Source organism: Podarcis tiliguerta, assembly GCF_965153285.1.
Source record: "Podarcis tiliguerta genome assembly, chromosome: 4".
In the NCBI taxonomy this organism is placed as follows: Eukaryota; Metazoa; Chordata; class Lepidosauria; order Squamata; family Lacertidae; genus Podarcis; species Podarcis tiliguerta.
The window spans coordinates 301,232-316,223 of record NC_139537.1 but is presented as its reverse complement, the minus strand read 5'-3'; the positions used below and the strand labels follow the sequence as shown (position 1 = coordinate 316,223).

The window sequence follows — 14,992 nt, the reverse complement described above, 5'->3', positions numbered from 1 at the left end:
ACAACAACAACAACAATAATAATACTAATAATAATTTATTATTTATACCCCGCCCATCTGGCTGAGTTTCCCCACGCTGGGCGGCTCCCAATCAAGTGTTAAAAACAATACAGCATTAAATATTACAAACTTCCCTAAACAGGGCTGCCTTCAGATGTCTTTTAAAGAGAAGGTAGCTGCTTATTTCCTTGACATCTGGTGGGAGGGCATTCCACAGGGCGGGCGCCACTACCGAGAAGGCCCACTGCCTCTAACCTCACTTCTCACAGGGAGGGAACTGCCAGAAGGCCCAAAGCTGTGGTGGGACCACATTTGGGGCAGCCCCAGTTGCCTCACTTCCAAAAAGGATATCATAGGTGTTGTGTATTGAGTCAAAGGATTTTATATCTGTATTATTATTGTCTATATTTGCATTAGGGTAAAGTAACTGCCTTTTGGTTTCAGGGGGTACAGCTACTATTGGTTCTGTTGTGACGTGGGGTTTGTGATTTCAGCTCTCTTGACATAATCTGCTGGAGACAGTTCTCTAGTAACACTTCTTTATTACAGCAAACAAGACTGAAGACTGAGGAGGGGAAAGCTACATTTATAGGGACAGGGGACTAGCTAGAAAGGATACATTTTGGAGGGAACAATATCAGGCAATCACAGTCCTGCCTTTTGGAGGAAACCAATAAGACAGAGGATCCAAATACAGCAGTTTAAATGAACCAATAGTAGCTGTACCCCCTGAAACCAAAAGGCAGTTACTTTACCCTAATGCAAATATAGACAATAATAATACAGATATAAAATCCTTTGACTCAATACACAACACCCCTCCCCCCCTAGTGAGCACAGCAGACGTAATCTCTCAGGTACTGTGGGGTCCTACAACTTCTACTTGATCTCCTGACAACAGGCGTTGCCGGTTCTGGATTGGGTGTTACCTGTGGTAGAGGGGCTGCTATAGGGGTTTCCTCAGGAACAGATGGAGTCCCAGACATCTCAGGGTTCCCTACCTGTACCTCGTCATCATGAGGACTAGCAGACCCTGGTTCATTTGCTGAAGCCCCTGGTGACTGCACCTCTGGGCCATTTTCACTCTGGTCTTGCAGCTCTGCGTCGTTAGCCAGGGATGAATTATCTGACTCCTCCCTGCTGAGCGCCCGGCGCCTCAGCTGATCTATATGTCTCTTCCAAACTTGCCCATTTTCCAAGGTTACATAATAGGACACAGGTCCACTAGCCCGGGTGACCACACCAGCCACCCACCGCGAACCTCGCGAATAGTTCCTCACCCAGACCAGATCTTCAGGGGCGAGATACCTTGTTGTGTCAGTCTCAGCCTGGGGGGTTGCTCTTGAATTATGGTTTGGCATTTTATCCGGGTGGACATAATCCAGCACCGTTACCAGTCTTCTACCCAAGAGCAGCTCAGCTGGCGACTTGCCCGTCGCAGTACACGGCGTCGCATGCTGCAAAAATAACATTCGCGCGATGCGAGCTGACCAGTTACCCTCCATTAAGCGCGCAATGGATTCTTTGGCTGTTCTTACCATGCGCTCAGCCTGCCCATTGGAGGATGGGTGAAAGGGCGCGGATGTGACCCCTCTTATGAAGTTATCAGCCAAGAATGCCCTGAATTCTTGGGATACAAAAGCTGCCCCATTATCTGATACAATGGTCTCAGGTAACCCGTGGGTTGCAAACAGCTGCCTCAACACCTTGATTACGGCAGCTGATGCCATGCTAGGGACCATCGCCACTTCTAACCATTTGGAATATGCATCGACGACAACCAAAAAGACCTTCCCCTGGAATGGCCCAGCAAAATCTAAGTGCAGCCGGCTCCAGGGAGATCTGGACTGCTCCCACCAGTGAACTGGTGCTCTGGCCACTTCTGGCCGCACCTCTTGGCATGCCTTACATGTTCGTACCCATTGTTCTATGTTCTGGTCCATTCCAGGCCACCACACATAACATCGGGCTAGCGACTTCATCCTGACCATTCCCGGGTGTCCCATGTGAAGCGTCTCAAGCACCCTGTTTCTCAGTGGTGCTGGGATGATCACCCTATCTCCCCACAGGAGACAACCCTTATGCATGGACAACTCGTGCTGCCTTGTCGCATAAGGCCTGAATTTGTCTTCATGCGGACCACCTGGCCACCCCCTCCCCACCCAAGTGAGCACACGGGAGAGAACAGCATCTTTCCTCGTTTTCTCAGCTATATCAGTAGCCGTTACAGGAGCCCCCGGAAGTGTTTCCAGCATCATTATGTGCTCCGCTGGAGCGGGATCCTCATTGCTCCCGCCAGGAAGGGGCAATCGACTCAGCGCATCAGCGTGGCACAACCGTTTCCCCGGCACATGGGTCAAGGTGTACTGGAACCCGTTCAGGAATATAGACCAACGCAACATTCTGGGGGAGAGAATTTGTGGCGTTTGTTTGTTCGGGTTGAACAACCCTAACAGTGGTTTGTGGTCCGTTTCAATGGAGAAATGGCGACCGTACACATAATCATGGAACTTTTTGATTCCTGCCACAATTGCAAGCGCCTCTTTGTCAATTTGAGCATAGTTGCGCTCCGTGGGCGACAACGTACGGGAATAGAAAGAGATGGGCTTTTCCGACCCATCCAGTTCCCTATGACTCAGCACCGCCCCCAGGCCGTATTGAGAGGCATCACATGCCAGGACCAGCGGCTTTGACTCATCATAATGAGCAAGGACGCTCCCGCTACTCAGCATTCTTCGCAAGGAGTCAAAAGCCTTCTGCTGCCCCTGCCCCCATCGCCACACATTCTTTTTCTGCAACAGTCTATGTAATGGTTCAGCTACCGAAGCTTTATGGGGTAAGAACGAATGATAAAAGTTAATAAGTCCCAGGAATGACTGCAACTCCGTCTTGTTCTGTGGTCGTGGTGCCTCGATGATGGCCTTAATCTTAGCATCTGTGGGGTGGATGCCTGATGCATCAATTTTAAACCCCAAGAAATCCACAGCTGGCACCCCAAAACTGCATTTTTCCTTTTTCAGTTGCAACCCCACCTCCTTGAACTTGAGCAACACTGCACGGACACGCGCAACCAGTTCCTGTGGGTCTTTTCCAGCAATCAAAACGTCATCAAAAAATGGCAAGACCCCCGGCAGACCTCTTAACAGGCGTTCCATGAGCCCTTGAAAAATCCCTGGGGCCACACAAACTCCAAATTGTAATCTGTTAACTCTGAACGCCCCTTTATGTGTGACAATAGTCTGTGCTTCCGCTGATTGTGGGGTTACTGGCAGCTGTTGGTAGGCTTGTGCCAGGTCAATTTTGGCAAACACCTTGCCCCCAGCCAGTTTAGCCAACAGATGTGATACGACTGGAATGGGGTATGAGTTTCCCCTGAGTGCCTTATTGATAGTACATTTGTAATCTGCACAGATCCTGACTTCCCCATTTGCTTTAAGGGGCGTGACGATTGGAGTCTCCCACTTAGCAGAGTCCACGGGTGAGAGAACTCCCTGCTTGACCAATTTATCCAGCTCTGCTTCGATCTTGGGTTGCAGTGCAAATGGCACTCGCCTTGGTTTGAGTCGGATTGGGGCCACCCCAGGGTCCAACTCGAAGTCAACTGGGGGCCCTTTATAACAACCCAGTTTTCCATTAAAGAGACCAGCAAACTCTTTGCATAATGCCTCGCTCATCTCAGGGCAGGTTTGGATTGAATTAAGCCCTGATATACTCAGTCCCAGGGCGGGGAACCAGTCAGTGCCCAGGAGACTGGGGCGACTGCCCTTCGCAATCACCAGTTTGAGTACAGCCTGTTTGTCCCGGAACTGAACTCTCACGGCACACATTCCCATAACATGGATGCGGCCCGCTGAGTATGACTGCAAGGTTGCCGGGAAGGGCTCCAGAGGGGGCAACTTACCCCTGGGGAAGAATGTCCTCGCGGTCTGGTCCGACACGATCGTGAATCCAGATCCGGAGTCCACCTCCATGTCGCACTGCTGACCCTCAATCTTCACCTTGACGTGTGCCTTGCCTTGCGCTGGGAACTGCACGACCCTCCCGTTGATCTCCGTTACATAGTGGCAGTCCTTTAGAAAATGGGTTGCTGAGTATATCAGGGCTTAATTCAATCCAAACCTGCCCTGAGATGAGCGAGGCATTATGCAAAGAGTTTGCTGGTCTCTTTAATGGAAAACTGGGTTGTTATAAAGGGCCCCCAGTTGACTTCGAGTTGGACCCTGGGGTGGCCCCAATCCGACTCAAACCAAGGCGAGTGCCATTTGCACTGCAACCCAAGATCGAAGCAGAGCTGGATAAATTGGTCAAGCAGGGAGTTCTCTCACCCGTGGACTCTGCTAAGTGGGAGACTCCAATCGTCACGCCCCTTAAAGCAAATGGGGAAGTCAGGATCTGTGCAGATTACAAATGTACTATCAATAAGGCACTCAGGGGAAACTCATACCCCATTCCAGTCGTATCACATCTGTTGGCTAAACTGGCTGGGGGCAAGGTGTTTGCCAAAATTGACCTGGCACAAGCCTACCAACAGCTGCCAGTAACCCCACAATCAGCGGAAGCACAGACTATTGTCACACATAAAGGGGCGTTCAGAGTTAACAGATTACAATTTGGAGTTTGTGTGGCCCCAGGGATTTTTCAAGGGCTCATGGAACGCCTGTTAAGAGGTCTGCCGGGGGTCTTGCCATTTTTTTGATGACGTCTTGTTTGCTGTAATAAAGAAGTGTTACTAGAGAACTGTCTCCAGCAGATTATGTCAAGAGAGCTGAAATCACAAACCCCACGTCACAACAACTGGCGACGAAGGTGGGATCCGGAATGCTGAGGAGCGGTTAAACGCAGCCCTGCCTCAGAGTCCGGATTGCAGCTAAGAACAAGACTCACTGGCCAGCTGAGAAGACGACCCTGCCACAGGACAATGGAGAGTCCAAGGGTATTGGAGCCCTTCCAGCCATCAGAGCCCCACACGTGGGAAGACTACGTCGAACGCTTCGAGTTCTTCGCAGTGGCTCAAGGGATCACCGATGCCAGCAAAAGAAGGGCCACATTCCTGAGCTACTGTGGGCCTGAGACCTTCAAGCTGGCCAAGGCATTGCTTGCTCCAGCGAAGCTAAGTGAGACATCTCTCAAAGATATTCTTGCCTGCCTAACAAGCCATTTGGCGCCTACTGAGACCAAGATGGCCCGGCGGATGGAGTTTCATGAGAGGCAGCAGCGTGCTGGGGAGTCTGTATCTGCATTTCTAGCTGAACTGCGGAAGCTCGCTCAGCACTGCGACTTCCAAAATCTGGAAGAGACTCTCCTGGATCGGTTTATCGGTGGTCTGAGCAGCAAGAAAGCCAGAAGACGCATCGTGGCTAAAGAAGAGGTTACCCTTGCTTCAGCCTTGAAGGAGGCCACCGCCACGGAGAATTATGAAAGAGAGGAGCTTGATGCCAGTCGCAAGACCAGAGTGAAAATGGCCCAGAGGTGCAGTCACCAGGGGCTTCAGCAAATGAACCAGGGTCTGCTAGTCCTCATGATGACGAGGTACAGGTAGGGAACCCTGAGATGTCTGGGACTCCATCTGTTCCTGAGGAAACCCCTATAGCAGCCCCTCTACCACAGGTAACACCCAATCCAGAACCGGCAACGCCTGTTGTCAGGAGATCAAGTAGAAGTTGTAGGACCCCACAGTACCTGAGAGATTACGTCTGCTGTGCTCACTAGGGGGGGAGGGGTGTTGTGTATTGAGTCAAAGGATTTTATATCTGTATTATTATTGTCTATATTTGCATTAGGGTAAAGTAACTGCCTTTTGGTTTCAGGGGGTACAGCTACTATTGGTTCATTTAAACTGCTGTATTTGGATCCTCTGTCTTATTGGTTTCCTCCAAAAGGCAGGACTGTGATTGCCTGATATTGTTCCCTCCAAAATGTATCCTTTCTAGCTAGTCCCCTGTCCCTATAAATGTAGCTTTCCCCTCTTCAGTCTTCAGTCTTGTTTGCTGTAATAAAGAAGTGTTACTAGAGAACTGTCTCCAGCAGGTTATGTCAAGAGAGCTGAAATCACAAACCCCACGTCACAACAACTATGTGTTGTGTATTGAGTCAAAGGATTTTATATCTGTATTATTATTGTCTATATTTGCATTAGGGTAAAGTAACTGCCTTTTGGTTTCAGGGGGTACAGCTACTATTGGTTCATTTAAACTGCTGTATTTGGATCCTCTGTCTTATTGGTTTCCTCCAAAAGGCAGGACTGTGATTGCCTGATATTGTTCCCTCCAAAATGTATCCTTTCTAGCTGTTGGCTAGGGTTGCAAACAGCTGCCTCAACACCTTGATTACGGCAGCTGATGCCATGCTAGGGACCATCGCCACAACAAGCAAGAACTCCCTGCTTGACCAATTTATCCAGCTCTGCTTCGATCTTGGTTTGCAGTGCAAATGGCACTCGCCTTGGTTTGAGTCGGATTGGGGCCACCCCAGGGTCCAACTCGAAGTCAACTGGGGGCCCTTTATAACAACCCAGTTTTCCCAGTGTTCCTGTCGCTCCCAACGCCGCCGATCTACAGACCCTGGCGATGTGACCTGTCTTCCCGCACGTCCGGCACATAGCATCCCGGAAACGACAACTCTTCCGCTCATGGTTTCCGCCACAACCTGGACACCTGCCTCGGTGATCTTTGTGCACTGTGCAGGCCTGACGCACTGACTCGACCCCACGGACTGGGCTCTGGCTCGGAGTAGCCTCTAGCTCGTCCATGGCATGCGCAACTTCTATCTGTGGCTTAGGGGCCTTGCGACTGGCATCAAGCTCCTCTCTTTCATAATTCTCCGTGGCGGTGGCCTCCTTCAAGGCTGAAGCAAGGGTAACCTCTTCTTTAGCCACGATGCGTCTTCTGGCTTTCTTGCTGCTCAGACCACCGATAAACCGATCCAGGAGAGTCTCTTCCAGATTTTGGAAGTCGCAGTGCTGAGCGAGCTTCCGCAGTTCAGCTAGAAATGCAGATACAGACTCCCCAGCACGCTGCTGCCTCTCATGAAACTCCATCCGCCGGGCCATCTTGGTCTCAGTAGGCGCCAAATGGCTTGTTAGGCAGGCAAGAATATCTTTGAGAGATGTCTCACTTAGCTTCGCTGGAGCAAGCAATGCCTTGGCCAGCTTGAAGGTCTCAGGCCCACAGTAGCTCAGGAATGTGGCCCTTCTTTTGCTGGCATCGGTGATCCCTTGAGCCACTGCGAAGAACTCGAAGCGTTCGACGTAGTCTTCCCACGTGTGGGGCTCTGATGGCTGGAAGGGCTCCAATACCCTTGGACTCTCCATTGTCCTGTGGCAGGGTCGTCTTCTCAGCTGGCCAGTGAGTCTTGTTCTTAGCTGCAATCCGGACTCTGAGGCAGGGCTGCGTTTAACCGCTCCTCAGCATTCCGGATCCCATCCTCGTCGCCAGTTGTTGTGACGTGGGGTTTGTGATTTCAGCTCTCTTGACATAATCTGCTGGAGACAGTTCTCTAGTAACACTTCTTTATTACAGCAAACAAGACTGAAGACTGAGGAGGGGAAAGCTACATTTATAGGGACAGGGGACTAGCTAGAAAGGATACATTTTGGAGGGAACAATATCAGGCAATCACAGTCCTGCCTTTTGGAGGAAACCAATAAGACAGAGGATCCAAATACAGCAGTTTAAATGAACCAATAGTAGCTGTACCCCCTGAAACCAAAAGGCAGTTACTTTACCCTAATGCAAATATAGACAATAATAATACAGATATAAAATCCTTTGACTCAATACACAACAGGTTCATTTAAACTGCTGTATTTGGATCCTCTGTCTTATTGGTTTCCTCCAAAAGGCAGGACTGTGATTGCCTGATATTGTTCCCTCCAAAATGTATCCTTTCTAGCTAGTCCCCTGTCCCTATAAATGTAGCTTTCCCCTCCTCAGTCTTCAGTCTTGTTTGCTGTAATAAAGAAGTGTTACTAGAGAACTGTCTCCAGCAGATTATGTCAAGAGAGCTGAAATCACAAACCCCACGTCACAACAACTGGCGACGAAGGTGGGATCCGGAATGCTGAGGAGCGGTTAAACGCAGCCCTGCCTCAGAGTCCGGATTGCAGCTAAGAACAAGACTCACTGGCCAGCTGAGAAGACGACCCTGCCACAGGACAATGGAGAGTCCAAGGGTATTGGAGCCCTTCCAGCCATCAGAGCCCCACACGTGGGAAGACTACGTCGAACGCTTCGAGTTCTTCGCAGTGGCTCAAGGGATCACCGATGCCAGCAAAAGAAGGGCCACATTCCTGAGCTACTGTGGGCCTGAGACCTTCAAGCTGGCCAAGGCATTGCTTGCTCCAGCGAAGCTAAGTGAGACATCTCTCAAAGATATTCTTGCCTGCCTAACAAGCCATTTGGCGCCTACTGAGACCAAGATGGCCCGGCGGATGGAGTTTCATGAGAGGCAGCAGCGTGCTGGGGAGTCTGTATCTGCATTTCTAGCTGAACTGCGGAAGCTCGCTCAGCACTGCGACTTCCAAAATCTGGAAGAGACTCTCCTGGATCGGTTTATCGGCGGTCTGAGCAGCAAGAAAGCCAGAAGACGCATCGTGGCTAAAGAAGAGGTTACCCTTGCTTCAGCCTTGAAGGAGGCCACCGCCACGGAGAATTATGAAAGAGAGGAGCTTGATGCCAGTCGCAAGGCCCCTAAGCCACAGATAGAAGTTGCGCATGCCATGGACGAGCTAGAGGCTACTCCGAGCCAGAGCCCAGTCCGTGGGGTCGAGTCAGTGCGTCAGGCCTGCACAGTGCACAAAGATCACCGAGGCAGGTGTCCAGGTTGTGGCGGAAACCATGAGCGGAAGAGTTGTCGTTTCCGGGATGCTATGTGCCGGACGTGCGGGAAGACAGGTCACATCGCCAGGGTCTGTAGATCGGCGGCGTTGGGAGCGACAGGAACACCTAGACTGGAGCATCGCAGACCGCCCACAGCAACCCATTTTCTAAAGGACTGCCACTATGTAACGGAGATCAACGGGAGGGTCGTGCAGTTCCCAGCGCAAGGCAAGGCACACGTCAAGGTGAAGATTGAGGGTCAGCAGTGCGACATGGAGGTGGACTCCGGATCTGGATTCACTATCGTGTCGGACCAGACCGCGAGGACATTCTTCCCCAGGGGTAAGTTGCCCCCTCTGGAGCCCTTCCCGGCAACCTTGCAGTCATACTCAGCGGGCCGCATCCATGTTATGGGAATGTGTGCCGTGAGAGTTCAGTTCCGGGACAAACAGGCTGTACTCAAACTGGTGATTGCGAAGGGCAGTCGCCCCAGTCTCCTGGGCACTGACTGGTTCCCCGCCCTGGGACTGAGTATATCAGGGCTTAATTCAATCCAAACCTGCCCTGAGATGAGCGAGGCATTATGCAAAGAGTTTGCTGGTCTCTTTAATGGAAAACTGGGTTGTTATAAAGGGCCCCCAGTTGACTTCGAGTTGGACCCTGGGGTGGCCCCAATCCGACTCAAACCAAGGCGAGTGCCATTTGCACTGCAACCCAAGATCGAAGCAGAGCTGGATAAATTGGTCAAGCAGGGAGTTCTCTCACCCGTGGACTCTGCTAAGTGGGAGACTCCAATCGTCACGCCCCTTAAAGCAAATGGGGAAGTCAGGATCTGTGCAGATTACAAATGTACTATCAATAAGGCACTCAGGGGAAACTCATACCCCATTCCAGTCGTATCACATCTGTTGGCTAAACTGGCTGGGGGCAAGGTGTTTGCCAAAATTGACCTGGCACAAGCCTACCAACAGCTGCCAGTAACCCCACAATCAGCGGAAGCACAGACTATTGTCACACATAAAGGGGCGTTCAGAGTTAACAGATTACAATTTGGAGTTTGTGTGGCCCCAGGGATTTTTCAAGGGCTCATGGGACGCCTGTTAAGAGGTCTGCCGGGGGTCTTGCCATTTTTTGATGACGTTTTGATTGCTGGAAAAGACCCACAGGAACTGGTTGCGCGTGTCCGTGCAGTGTTGCTCAAGTTCAAGGAGGTGGGGTTGCAACTGAAAAAGGAAAAATGCAGTTTTGGGGTGCCAGCTGTGGATTTCTTGGGGTTTAAAATTGATGCATCAGGCATCCACCCCACAGATGCTAAGATTAAGGCCATCATCGAGGCACCACGACCACAGAACAAGACGGAGTTGCAGTCATTCCTGGGACTTATTAACTTTTATCATTCGTTCTTACCCCATAAAGCTTCGGTAGCTGAACCATTACATAGACTGTTGCAGAAAAAGAATGTGTGGCGATGGGGGCAGGGGCAGCAGAAGGCTTTTGACTCCTTGCGAAGAATGCTGAGTAGCGGGAGCGTCCTTGCTCATTATGATGAGTCAAAGCCGCTGGTCCTGGCATGTGATGCCTCTCAATACGGCCTGGGGGCGGTGCTGAGTCATAGGGAACTGGATGGGTCGGAAAAGCCCATCTCTTTCTATTCCCGTACGTTGTCGCCCACGGAGCGCAACTATGCTCAAATTGACAAAGAGGCGCTTGCAATTGTGGCAGGAATCAAAAAGTTCCATGATTATGTGTACGGTCGCCATTTCTCCATTGAAACGGACCACAAACCACTGTTAGGGTTGTTCAACCCGAACAAACAAACGCCACAAATTCTCTCCCCCAGAATGTTGCGTTGGTCTATATTCCTGAACGGGTTCCAGTACACCTTGACCCATGTGCCGGGGAAACGGTTGTGCCACGCTGATGCGCTGAGTCGATTGCCCCTTCCTGGCGGGAGCAATGAGGATCCCGCTCCAGCGGAGCACATAATGATGCTGGAAACACTTCCGGGGGCTCCTGTAACGGCTACTGATATAGCTGAGAAAACGAGGAAAGATGCTGTTCTCTCCCGTGTGCTCACTTGGGTGGGGAGGGGGTGGCCAGGTGGTCCGCATGAAGACAAATTCAGGCCTTATGCGACAAGGCAGCACGAGTTGTCCATGCATAAGGGTTGTCTCCTGTGGGGAGATAGGGTGATCATCCCAGCACCACTGAGAAACAGGGTGCTTGAGACGCTTCACATGGGACACCCGGGAATGGTCAGGATGAAGTCGCTAGCCCGATGTTATGTGTGGTGGCCTGGAATGGACCAGAACATAGAACAATGGGTACGAACATGTAAGGCATGCCAAGAGGTGCGGCCAGAAGTGGCCAGAGCACCAGTTCACTGGTGGGAGCAGTCCAGATCTCCCTGGAGCCGGCTGCACTTAGATTTTGCTGGGCCATTCCAGGGGAAGGTCTTTTTGGTTGTCGTCGATGCATATTCCAAATGGTTAGAAGTGGCGATGGTCCCTAGCATGGCATCAGCTGCCGTAATCAAGGTGTTGAGGCAGCTGTTTGCAACCCACGGGTTACCTGAGACCATTGTATCAGATAATGGGGCAGCTTTTGTATCCCAAGAATTCAGGGCATTCTTGGCTGATAACTTCATAAGAGGGGTCACATCCGCGCCCTTTCACCCATCCTCCAATGGGCAGGCTGAGCGCATGGTAAGAACAGCCAAAGAATCCATTGCGCGCTTAATGGAGGGTAACTGGTCAGCTCGCATCGCGCGAATGTTATTTTTGCAGCATGCGACGCCGTGTACTGCGACGGGCAAGTCGCCAGCTGAGCTGCTCTTGGGTAGAAGACTGGTAACGGTGCTGGATTATGTCCACCCGGATAAAATGCCAAACCATAATTCAAGAGCAACCCCCCAGGCTGAGACTGACACAACAAGGTATCTCGCCCCTGAAGATCTGGTCTGGGTGAGGAACTATTCACGAGGTTCGCGGTGGGTGGCTGGTGTGGTCACCCGGGCTAGTGGACCTGTGTCCTATTATGTAACCTTGGAAAATGGGCAAGTTTGGAAGAGACATATAGATCAGCTGAGGCGCCGGGCGCTCAGCAGGGAGGAGTCAGATAATTCATCCCTGGCTAACGACGCAGAGCTGCAAGACCAGAGTGAAAATGGCCCAGAGGTGCAGTCACCAGGGGCTTCAGCAAATGAACCAGGGTCTGCTAGTCCTCATGATGACGAGGTACAGGTAGGGAACCCTGAGATGTCTGGGACTCCATCTGTTCCTGAGGAAACCCCTATAGCAGCCCCTCTACCACAGGTAACACCCAATCCAGAACCGGCAACGCCTGTTGTCAGGAGATCAAGTAGAAGTTGTAGGACCCCACAGTACCTGAGAGATTACGTCTGCTGTGCTCACTAGGGGGGGAGGGGTGTTGTGTATTGAGTCAAAGGATTTTATATCTGTATTATTATTGTCTATATTTGCATTAGGGTAAAGTAACTGCCTTTTGGTTTCAGGGGGTACAGCTACTATTGGTTCATTTAAACTGCTGTATTTGGATCCTCTGTCTTATTGGTTTCCTCCAAAAGGCAGGACTGTGATTGCCTGATATTGTTCCCTCCAAAATGTATCCTTTCTAGCTAGTCCCCTGTCCCTATAAATGTAGCTTTCCCCTCCTCAGTCTTCAGTCTTGTTTGCTGTAATAAAGAAGTGTTACTAGAGAACTGTCTCCAGCAGATTATGTCAAGAGAGCTGAAATCACAAACCCCACGTCACAACAATAGGGCTGGACAAGGTTCAGAAAAGGGCAGGCCAAACGATCAAGGGGTGGAGTGACTCCCCTGGGAAGAAACGCTGGAGAATTGGGGACTTTTTAAAAAGTAAGAGGTGTCGCTGGTTGGTTGGCACCCGCCTGCCTCGTGACCCCAGGGAAGAGCCTTTGGGAGGTCACAGCACCTGATGTGGCTGTCAAAACCAAGAGAGGAGAGAGATGGGGCAGGTCAAAGAATCCTAGAACTCTAGAGCTGGAAGGGACCCCAGGGGTCATCTAAGCTCCCCTGCAATGCAGGAATCCCAACTCAGTCATGAAGAAGAAGAAAGTTATTTATACCCCGCCCATCTGGTTGGGCTTCCCCAGCCACTCTGGGCGGCTTCTAACAGAATATTAAAAACACAATAAAACTTCAAACATTAAAAGCTTCCCTAAACAGGGCTGCCTTCAAATGCCTTCTAAAAGTCAGATAGTTGTTTATTTCCTTGACATCTGATGGGAGGGCGTTCCACAGGGCGGGCGCCACCACCGAGAAGGCCCTCTGGCCTGGTTCCCCTACATGGCAGGTGGCCATCCAAGCTCTGCTTAACAACCTCCAAGGAAGGGGTCCAGTTGTGCTGCTGCAGATGCCCCCCAGGGCTGCTCCTCCCAGCGGCCATTCCTCCTCTGCCACTGCCAGGGATGCCCAACCTGACTGTCCCGGGCCCTGGGCTCCTCTGCCAGGGATGCCCACCTGGCACGGCTGATGTTGCCAGCCTTCAGGGCTTGTTTGCAGACAAGCGAAGGCTTCTCTCAAAGGACTCAGCAGGGAGATCCCACAGCAGTGGCAGCACTCTCCCCCCCCCCCGAAAAAAAAATGTAGACATTTTATAACACAACTAAACAACACAAACAGAAAAACAGAAAATACAAACAAATTCTTATCTTATCCTTATTTTTTCTAAACATTGTTAAGTGGGCTTCCCCAAGTCCCTCCTATCTGATTTTTATTTTACCTCATCTTTAGCAGTTTACATATAACTGTATCATAATTTTGGACCATTTTTTAATCACACTTTTACCCTAAAAATCTTGACATTTTGTCCCTTACAGGTAATACTATTTTAAAATACACTATCTTCTGCTTCTAACCCTACAGCCTATAGCCACTTCCAAAGCTATTCTAAGATTTAAATATTAATGTAGTGATCAGGTGGGATTGCTATGAGGAATTATAACAAATATAGAGTAAGCCATCTGTGTCAGCAATGAAAGCATTGCGTTGACTGGGTTTAAACTATTTTGATATGATTCTTGATCAATCCACACCTCTGCATCCCTGTTCCATTTCTCTTTCTTCACAAGTCACGTACACACTTAGACAGGCAGGTGTCCTGGGTCATCAAAGACAGTGGGCAGTTTCTTTGCTGTAGCTTTTCTGATATGTTAATCTTAGGATGTTAATCTTAGGGCCAGGAAACAGGTCCACATAAAGCTGATAATGATCGCTGTCAGACAGAGAGTACGCAGAGACACAGAGAGAGATTATTATACTCACCCTTCCCAGAGTCTTGCTGGTTCAAGCCTCTGTGTGTATTCTTATTAATCAGAGTTCAATCCTTCCCTTACTTTGGGAATGCCTCAATTAACATATTTTTAAAATATTCTTTGAATATTCCTGCCCTGGGGCTTCGCCACATGCGTGAGACTTGATGGCGATCTCCAGCTCATCCAGGGAGCGACACCCGCTTCTCCTGCTGTGTCAAGGACCATGTTTTCCTGCCAGTTCAGATCTAGATGGTGCTCTGCCCATTGCTCCATCTGCTGCTGCGGTCTGGCGTGATCTCGCCTGACAAAGTTTCCATCTACATTGCCTCTTTGATGTGGTTCCTGTTGAACTGTTTCTTTAAATCTAAAGGTTCATCATTGTTTCACCCAATGTGTATACCTTTAAGGGACCAGAGCAAGGGCCAGAGTAAACTAACGAGATCCAGCCTTGCAGCTGTGAGGCATAGCAGGTGCTGCTGAGTTGCATTGATTAAGCTGTGTTGGGAATTGGCCACAGTATATAAGGAGCAGCACCTAGCTCTGCCATTTTACCCTGGGGATGGGTTGGTGGTTGGGTCGTGTTTGGTTGTTGATGTAAATGGAGTTTTTGTTTTTCTTATTAAAACCTTATCTAAGTTATTTTTGAGTCCCTTCTTTTTAATGCAAGCTCTCCCCAGCAAGCTCTCTGCGCTACTATACTGTGAAAAGTCAACATCTTTGGTTATGGGCCCAGCTGCTGAGTGGATGACTGCATATTTTTGGACTCTGAGAAAGGTTTGAAAACTCCTTCTCCTGTTAGTGTAGTTTTTTTGTGGGTCTGGAAGAGTTCCAGAATGGTTGACCGGGTTCTAGAAGCTGAGAAGGCTCTGGTCTTCCCACAG

General features: G+C 50.1%; 1 protein-coding gene across 1 annotated transcript in view; it reads right to left on the bottom strand.

Moving 5' to 3' along the window:
- The window catches only part of HPX (hemopexin), a 512,404-nt gene that overhangs the window by 478,220 nt on the left and 19,192 nt on the right, over nucleotides 1-14,992 (bottom strand). The window lies entirely within an intron of this gene.